Genomic DNA, 10026 nt, shown 5'->3' with positions numbered 1-10026 from the left:
TACAAACTAGAGCAAACCCTTTATGTCATCATTACCTTAACATAACCTTAATATAACCAGTTGAATAACAGATAAAATAGGCAATATATTTTGAAATTGAAAACGTATATGCCTATGCTGAACCAGAGCAAACACTCTGTACTTAAACATTACTGTCATGTGTGTTATATCGTAAATCCATGTACTGTCAAACGTAATCATGTGGAATAACAAGTTGAATCTGACTAAATAGACATTGTATTTGCTAAATACTGTATCTGTCAAACTTGCATATGGGCCAGAGGTTCAGTTATGTTTCATGGTCAAGAACAGAGCATATTTCTTTCCAAACTGTTGGCTCCACCATCACATGCCTCTTTGTTACTGGTTGAGGCTCTGGGACCAGCCTGATCACATCTTCTGGCCAGTACCAAATAACATCGTCTCTCATAGGCCAGAAGAACTTGTTTTTGCCAATATGACTCATGGTTCTCACCAGAGCACAACCCTCAGGGTCCACATCCTGTATAATGCCAGGGTAAGGATCCCCCATCATACCGTACCACACACCAACTTCCAATCAGTCCCTCATGCAGGTCTATGATGGGTTGAGATGTGCTGGTAAGTGTGCTTGAACTTGGTGATCCCAATGCAGTCTCCATGTTCTGTGCTCCCAGTATGTTGACTTTTTTGAGACCAAAACACTGGCAAGGATGGGGATCTGCACAAAAGCAGCTGAGAACTCGCCAAGAAATCTCCTCCGGTCTTGTAGAGACAATCTAAAAGAACAAAGTGCATTTGAATACTGTGGAGATATACAGTAAATTGAAAAATGTTAAACTCTCATAACAAAAGTGACATGTGTGATACCTGATGTATCTGCATGGTTACTTTGATGGTCAGCAGGTCATCAGGAAGGAGACTATCCATCTAGTTTGTCGGCCCTTGTCATGTTTGTCCTGATTAGTTTTGTAGAGAATCCAAACTCCTTCTTGGCCATGGTGACCAGGCGGTATTTTTTTAAGATCTTGCCAGCCACAAGTTTGGAGATCAGTTGCCGAGCTTTACGATTGTCAACATTCTGATACTTTTTTCTTATTTCTGACATAATGGTGTTATGGAATAGGAGTGTCTTCTTTAATTGCTTGCTTTCTTGCTGCATCTGTTGCTTTGTTTTCATTTTAGGTGACTCTAGGATCCCCAGGTTCTTCTTCAGTCGATTACTTTTTTTTTGTATTTTTCAACTTTTCTGAGGGCATCCTCAAGCTTTTGTTTAATGTCATTAAGATCTCTGTACACCTTTGCTTTTGCCTTCGCAACCTTTTTTCTCCCTCTTTTCCTCTGTGGAGTTCTCTCTGGTGTAGGCTCACACAGCTGAGGTGTTTCAGGGATGTCTTCTGCATTAACACTCATGTTGTCTGGTGATGGTGGTGGTGTTGTATGTGCCATGAAACTATTCACTGCTGAGACCATTTTCCATTTCCTACGTCTGTTTCGTTGAGAAATTCGCCACTGTCTTCTCATTTTTCGTTGTTCTCTTTTCGGCATTTCTGTCACAGATTTAACAACACCTTGTTGCTTTTTCTTCAGGTATCTTTCTCTGTCCTTCTTGAGGGACTCTGCATATTTAAGTGGATCTGATTTTATTCTTTCTCTGTATGATCTTGACCTCTGTGCTGTGGTATTGCTTGCCATCTTAAAGAAAGAGCCAAGACATCATGTCAAACCTACTTATCTATTGTTCTCTTATTTACCAACAATATTGTAATATTGTTAAAACTGTTTTTGAATTTAGTATCAGTATTATAGCCCAAATAATTTGCTGTTTAGCACGAACAATGTCATTTCCACCACAACCTGTCTTTACCACCACAATGAACACCGTGGTGGAAATGACTGTGGTGGAAATGACATTTCCCCACTTTCCCTCTAAAATCTCATGCTATGTTAGCCTGCTAATATTAGTTTTAGAGTTAGCATTAAATATACACAAATTACACATTATTAAATTAAATGTATCCAGTTATTTTTACGTCCATGTGAAATATGAGCTGTTTGGAAATGACGACCAATAAACATACTCTCAGTTTTACTCATATTTACCTTGATTTTTCTTCTTTTCATTACCCCCTGTAGAGGACACCATTTCATCCAGCCATGTGTTCCACTGTGGAGTTTCTGTTGCTATGGTTACTAAATATACAAACCTAAAACACTGATCCCAGGATTCTATTTTGTACAGTGTGGTGGAAATGACAGTGACCCCAAGGGACAAGGGTTCTATTTATGAAAAATATAGGAAAATGTGAATATGTATCACAATATATAATATGTAGAATTGAAATAAATGGTATTTTATCATTTGTACTTGAAATCTACATTATTTAAATATTTAATTTAGAATTAAGCGAGGTTGAAGATACAAAGTCTGGCTTAGGGACAGAGGGAAAACAGTAAAAACCATGCATAAAAGGCCTCATATTATATAATAAAAAGAATGATTGAGCCATGATACATTTTTTATAAGTTCCCCTTAGGGTGGAGTAAGTATGACAAAAACAAAAAAGAAGAAATGTTTTTTAGTTTTTATTATTTCATCCAGGGACAAGAAAAGTACCATAGTTAAAGAATCACCCATTATGTACCTGTTGTAGGTCCTAGGATACAACAATGAATAATGTGGAACTAACAAATACCATCAAGGGATACCTTACAATTTACAACAATGAACACCTTGTGAAACAGCTGTGAAAACCAACCTGGCAATATTTAAGATTTAAATATATAAACGTTGATCTTTATTTTGGTACAGTTTGTATCATTAATTTATTTTCACATATTGTTTGTACACTCACATGGTAATCATAAACTGAAATACTGAATTCTGGTGTGTGGAATAAAGAGGAGGTGGGTGCTGTGTGGTGGAAGGTTCTGCCTGTCACTTGTTCTCAACAGGCAGGTGGATTTTAAGAGGAAGACTGCGAAGTCCAGGCTATGCTGCTCTCTTTGTTCTGAGTGTTTGCAGTGCTAGTGTTTTTAGTTCATATGTGTTTCTCCCATATCATGTATGATAGAGCAAGAAAACTTTCTTAGCAGATAATGACAACATGACAATAACAGTAGCTGTAGATGATGTAATGAAAAGTTGGAGGGTGGTTGGTAAATGAGGACATCAGGTGGATGCAGGTCTTAGGCAGAACCCCTAAGTCCTGGAGAACAGGAGCAGAGTTAAAGGGAACAGGGTAGGAAACAGAGAGGTAAACAAGCAAACACACAGGTTACACTTTACTGTGAGAAAATGTGATGGATTAGTGCAGTGTTATAAATGGGGGATAAGTACTTTTCAACTGTTTTTGAAGGTATAGCCTACCTCAAGCTGGTCCCTCTCCGACTCAGAGCACAGAGAATCAGACTGATCTGAACTCCCTGGCTCTGGTGGATGGGATACCTCCTAGGTGGCTCAGACAGTCGATGGTCCTAGTCATTTGGAGAGGTAAATTGAAGAGGTACATTTTTATAAGCTCAGCATAACTACCATTTCTTGCTTTCTCAAATGTCAACCAAAGCTTAACATACTTTGTCTATTGGGCTTCACTGAAGTGTAGGGTGTCAGGGCTTTCAGTGGTCGACCGTCCAACTGCTCCAATGGGAGAAGGTTGTTGGCTTCCACCGAGGTAACCCTAGGAAGATAAATACCAGTTATAGGGAAACTAAAACTAACTTCAGGTTATTTTGTGTGCAAATGCAAATATATATTATCTGAGATTTTGAAATCCACTTAACGGATGGTGACCCCAGCTAGGAGTGAAAGAGAAGTGGGGTTTCCCAGGTCTCGCCTTCCTTTCGTCCTTCTTCCAAACCAAGTAATTTGCCCGGATGTCAAAGCACTTGGTCCCCTTCTTGATTCTCCTCCGGTAGCTCTCCTTCTGTTTCTTCTGCACCTTGTCGATGTTCAGTCTCACCTTGATTGATATAAGAAATAAATGCAATTATATTTCATATTATTTCAAATACATTTATTATATATCTTTTGGAGGGCCAGAAAATAAATTAACATCGGACAATAATTTTTACCTGGTCAAAAACCTCCACATCCTTCTCAGCACGTGCCTGAAGGTGGTCCTCAAAGGTGTTCTGATCTTCCACCACATAAGGTGGGGTTTCAGTGATCTGAAAGTATGTTATACAAAAATAGCAATAGACAAACAACAACACTAAGTCAATAACACATTTGAAAGACTACAGTATATGCAATAATTGTATATACAATTGTATTGTTTACCTCAGTCAACAGCTGCGGCTCCTGTCCGTACGGCAGGTGATAGGGCGAGTACTCGGTGGAGGTAAGGACACTGCTGTTGTGTGCAAAGTGAACTACCTTCAGGTTGTCCTCCCACCGTTCCTGGTACCCGTCAAGGGACTTGCCCGTGGCAGTCCTAAGGGTCTGGTTGATCCGTCCATCCAAACCTGTAGGAGGGGGTAGGAAAGGGATATCTATTGACAATATAAGTTATTGAAATGCACTATACAGTGCATTTGTAAAGTATTCAGACCCCTTGACTTTTTCCTCATTTTGTTGCGTTACAGCCATATTCTAAAATTGATTACATTGTTTTTTTCCCCCTCATCAATCTACACACAATACCCCATAATGACAAAGCAAAAACAGGTTTTTAGATTATTTTATGTAAAATATCACATTTAGTATTCAGACCCTTTACTCAGTACTTTGTTGAAGCACCTTTGGCAACGATTACAGCCTCAAGTCTTCTTGGGTATGACGCTACAAGCTTGGCACACCTGTACTTGGGGACTTTCTCCCATTCTTCTCTGCAGATCCTCTCAAGCTCTGTCAGGTTGGATGGGGAGTGTCGCTGCACAGCTTTTTTCAGGTCTCTCCAGAGATGTTCGATCGTGTTAAAGTCCGGGCTCTGGCTGGGCCACTCAAGAACATTCAGAGACTTGTCCCGAAGCCACTCCTGCATTGTCTTGGCTGTGTGCTAAGGGTCGTTGTCCTGTTGGAAGGTGAACCTTCGCCCCAGTCTGAGGTCCTGAGCGCTCTAGAGCAGGTTTTCATCAAGGATCTCTCTATACTTTGCTCCGTTCATCTTTCCCTCAATCCTGATTAGTCTCCCAGTCCCTGCCGCTGAAAAACATCCCCACAGCATGACGCTGCCACCACCATGCTTCACCGCAGGGATGGTGCCAGGTTTCCTCCAGACGTGACGCTAGGCATTCAGGCCAAAGAGTTCAATCTTGGTTTCATCAGACAAGATAATATTTTTTCTCATGGTATGAGAGGCCTTTTGGCAAACTCCAAGTGGGCTGTCGTGCATTTTTACTTAGGAGTGGATTCTGTCTGGCCACACTACCATAAAGGCCTGATTGGTGGAGTACTGCAAAGATGGTTGTCCTTCTGCTTGGTTTTTGCTCTGACATGCACTGTCAACTGTAGGACATTATATAGACAGGTGTGTGCCTTTCCAAATCATGTTCAATCAATTGAATTTATGACAGGTGGACTCCAATCAAGTTGTAGAAACATCTCAAGGATGATCAATGGAAACAGAATGCATCTGAAATAATAATATGCCATTTAGCAGACACTTTTATCCAAAGCGACTTACAGTCATGCGTGCATACATTTTTTTTTTGTGTGTATGGGTGGTCCCGGGGATCGAACCCACTACCTTGGCGTTACAAGCGCCGTGCTCTACCAGCTGAGCTACAGAGGACCACATCAATTTCGAGTCTCATAGCAAAGGGTCTGAATACCTATGTACAGTTGAAGTCGGAGGTTTACATACACCTTAGCCAAATACATTTAAACTCAGTTTTTCGCAATTCCTGACATTTAATCCTAGTAAAAATTACCTGTCTTAGGTCAGTTAGGATCACCACTTTATTTTTAGAATGTGAAATGTCAGAATAATAGTAAAGAGAATGATTTATTTCAGCTTTTATTTCTTTCATTACATTCCCAGTGGGTCAGAAGTTTACATACACTCAATTAGTATTTGGTAGCATTACCTTTAAATTGTTTAACTTGGGTCAAACGTTTCGGGTAGCCTTACACAAGCTTCCCACAATAAGCTGGGTGAATTTTGGCCCATTCCTCCTGAAAGAGCTGGTGTAACTGAGTCAGGTTTGTAGGCCTCCTTGCTCGTACACACTTTTTTCAGTTCTGCCCACAAATGTTCTATAGGATTGAGGTCAGGGCTTTGTGATGGCCACTCCAATACCTTGACTTTGTTGTCCTTAAGCCATTTTGCCACAACTTTGGAAGTATGCTTGGGGTCATTGTCCATTTGGAAGACCCATTTGCGACCAAGCTTTAACTTCCTGACTGATATCTTGAGATGTCTTGAGATGTAAAAATGTATGCACACATGACTGTAAGTCGCTTTGGATAAAAGTGTCTGCTAAATGGCATATTATTATTATTATGTTGCTTCAATATATCCACATAATTTTCCTTCCTCGTGATGCCATCTATTTTGTGAAGTGCACCAGTCCCTCCTGCAGCAAAGCACCGCCACAGCATGATGCTTCCACCCCCGTGCTTCACGGTTAGGATGGTGTTCTTCGGCTTGCAAGCGACCCCCTTTTTCCTCCAAACATAACGATGGTCATTATGTCCAAACAGACCAGAGGACATTTCTCCAAAAAGTACAATCTTTGTCCCCATGTGCAGTTGCAAACCGTAGTCTGGCTTTTTTATGGCGGTTTTGGAGCAGTGGCTTCTTCCTTGCTGAGCAGCCTTTCAGGTTATGTCGATATAGGACTCGTTTTACTGTGAATATAGATACTTTTGTACCCGTTTCCTCCAGCATCATCACAAGGTCCTTTGCTGTTGTTCTGGGATTGATTTGCACTTTTCGTACCAAAGTACGTTAATCTCTAGGAGACAGAACGCGTCTCCTTCCTGAGCGGTATGACGGGTGCGTGGTCCCATGATGTTTATACTTGCGTACTATTGTTTGTACAGATGAACGTGGTACCTTCAGGCGTTTGGAAATTGCTCCCAAGGATGAACCAGACTTGTGGAGGTCTACAATTTTTTTTCTGAGGTCTTGGCTGATTTCTTTTGATTTTCCCATGATGTCAAGCAAAGAGGCACTGAGTTTGAAGGTAGGCCTCGAAATACATCCACCGGTACACCTCAAATTGACTCAAATGTTTACAATTAGCCTATCAGAAGCTTCTAAAGCCATGACATCATTTTCTGGAATTTTCCAAGCTGTTTAAAGGCACAGTCAACTTAGTGTATGTAAACGTCTGACTCACTGGAATTGTGATACAGTGAATTATAAGTGAAATAATCTGTCTGTAAACAATTGTTGGAAAAATTACTTGTGTCATGCACAAAGTAAATGTCCTAACCGACTTGCCAAAACTATAGTTTGTTAACAAGAAACAAAGTGGTTGGAAAACGAGTTTTAATGACTCCAACCTAAGTGTATGTAATACATTTGCAAAAATGTGTAGATTGATGAGGGAAGCACTATATATACAAAAGTATTTGGACACCCCTTCAAATTAGTTGATTTGGCTATTTCAGCCACACCCATTGCTGACAGGTGTAAAAAAAATCGAGCACACAGCCATGCAATCTCCATAGACAAACATTGGCAGTAGAATGGCCTTACTGAAGAACTCAGTGAGTGCTGTTATTGTGAAGTGAAAACATCTAGGAGCTACAACGGTTCAGCCGCAAAGTGGTAGGCCACACAAGCTCACAGAACGGGACCACAGAGTGCTGGAGCGCGCACCACGTAAAAATCGCCTGTCCTCGGTTGCAACACTATTGCCTCTGGAAGCAATGTCAGTTACTGTTCATCGGGAGCTTCATGAAATGGGTGTCCATGGCCGAGCAGCCACACATAAGGCTAATATCACCATGCGCAATGCCAAGTGTCGACTGGAGTGGTGTAAAGCTCGCCACCATTAGACTCTGGAGCAGTGGAAACGTGTTCTCTGGAGTGATGAATCACGCTTCACCATCTGGCAGTCCGATGGACGAGTCTGGGTTTGGCAGATGCCAGGAGAACACTACCTATGCGAATTCATAGTGCCAACTGTAAAGTTTGGTGGAGGAGGAATAATGGTCTGGGGCTGTTTTTCATGGTTTGGGCTAGGCCCCTTAGTTCCAGTGAAGGGAAATCTTAACGCTACAGCATACAATGACATTCTAGACGATTCTGTGCCTCCAACTTTGTGTCAGCAGTTTGGGGAAGGCCCTTTCCTGTTTCAGCAGGACAATGCCCCTGTGCACAAAGTGTGGTCCATACAGAAATGGTTTGTCGAAATCAGTGTGGAAGAACTTGACTGGCCTGCACAGAGCCCTGACCTTTAACCCCATTGAACACCTTTGGGATGAAATGGAATGCCGACTGCGAGCCAGGCCTAATCGCCCAACATCAGTGCCCGTCCTCACTAATTATCTTGTGGCTGAATGGAAGTCCCCGCAGCAATGTTCCAACATCTAGTGGAAAACCTTCCCAGAAGAGTGGAGGCTGTTATAGCAGCAAAAGGGGGACCAACTCCATGTTAATGCCCATGATTTTGGAATGAGAAGTTCGACGAGCAGGTGTCCACATACTTTTTGTCATGTGGTTTATGTTTGATTGTGTACCATGGAAAAACAATAACAAATTGTAAAAAATAAACAAAACAAGCCATTGGTGACAGAATATAACCTAGAACTCCGTAGTTTGTTCCAGAGTTCACGACGTCAGTCACTCAAGATGACCTCTGGAGAACCGTGGGTGTTGAAGATGTCCATCATCGCCTTGGAGGTGGCGTCGCCAGTCTCGTCCTTGATGAGCATCATACAAAATGAAAAAACTTTTTGGGGTTACAAGCACCCTTTTTAATGGGTTACAGAAGGGAATTTATAGTTAAGCACTTTCTCTTCCTTTACTGACCTTAACGTGTAAAGTGATCGGTCGTCGTCAGACACCAGCTGTTGCCATTCCTGGATTTCGTGAAGGGTCCGATGAGGTCCACCCCTAACATTTAAAGTGTTAGATAGAAGATTACTTTATTCTTACCCGTATGTGTGTCATACAGTATGCAGATTTTCATATTTGTAAGGATACTGACACACACACATTCTATAATATTGAACTCTGCTGTGGTCAAATAAAGCAGCCATTACAAAACAACTTATCAGGGCAAAATGTGAATTGTGCCACTTACTGATCATGTGACACGGTGAAACAACTGATGGCCTTACCGATCATGTGCCATGGTGAAACAACTGATGGGCTTACCGATCATGTGCCATGGTGAAACAACTGATAGGCTTACCGATCATGTGCCATGGTGAAACAACTGATGGGCTTCAACTACGGTGCCACAGTCTTCACCCTCTCAAACTTCTGGCAGGCTAGACAGATAGTGACAAATTGAAATGTTGTGTGCTTTCTGATTATGATATTAATTGAAATCATAATAATTTCAGATATAATAGAATGTGATTGATAAACAAATGGTTATTTCATTTGCCCAGCTGTCCACATCCTTGACAATCCCACACCAGAAGAAGCGTAGGTTGATTTTAGCAATCATGCGCTTCACTCCAAAATGGCAAGCATGCATCTCGGTCAGCACGGCCTCCTTCTCCTCCTTAGTGAAAATCAGCCTCCTGTGTGGCTGGCCATCCTTTCCCTGTAGGTACATGTGATTGCCTAACAAGTTGGAAGAGAAGAGTTGTTGAAATACTCAAGTCTAAGTACATTTTCACTGCTCTCTCTCTCTCTCTCTCTCTCTCTCTCTCTCTCTCTCTCTCCGTCTCTCACTTTCATCCTTTCTTTCTCACTCCCCCCCCATCCCCTCTCTCTCTGTCTGTCTGTGTCTGTCTAGCTAAGAGACCTAATTAAGGGCAGTTGGAATTACCATAATTGCTTACACCTATTCATTTGATTGATCAGGTTTAACTTATAGCTCGATACCTCAATATGACAGACATATAACTAACTACATGTATAGCTACCAACATGTAAATGACCAACTAGCTAGATGTTGAAAAATGGTTGTACATAG

General features: G+C 41.4%; 2 long non-coding RNA genes across 2 annotated transcripts; both read right to left on the bottom strand.

Moving 5' to 3' along the window:
• Positions 1 to 219: 219 nt before the first annotated feature.
• LOC121541545 lies at positions 220 to 920 on the bottom strand. Its single transcript, XR_005995769.1, has 2 exons — positions 850 to 920; positions 220 to 758 (listed from the first exon to the last, which is right to left on the bottom strand). It is a non-coding gene; the product is annotated as an uncharacterized LOC121541545 (long non-coding RNA).
• Positions 921 to 1273: 353 nt separating this feature from the next.
• LOC121541544 lies at positions 1274 to 2611 on the bottom strand. Its single transcript, XR_005995768.1, has 2 exons — positions 2083 to 2611; positions 1274 to 1674 (listed from the first exon to the last, which is right to left on the bottom strand). It is a non-coding gene; the product is annotated as an uncharacterized LOC121541544 (long non-coding RNA).
• Between the last annotated feature and the right edge of the window lie 7415 nt (positions 2612 to 10026).

The sequence above is a fragment of the Coregonus clupeaformis genome, chromosome 27 (assembly GCF_020615455.1).
Source record: "Coregonus clupeaformis isolate EN_2021a chromosome 27, ASM2061545v1, whole genome shotgun sequence".
NCBI lineage: Eukaryota > Metazoa > Chordata > Actinopteri > Salmoniformes > Salmonidae > Coregonus > Coregonus clupeaformis.
This window is presented reverse-complemented; position numbering and strand designations above follow the sequence as displayed.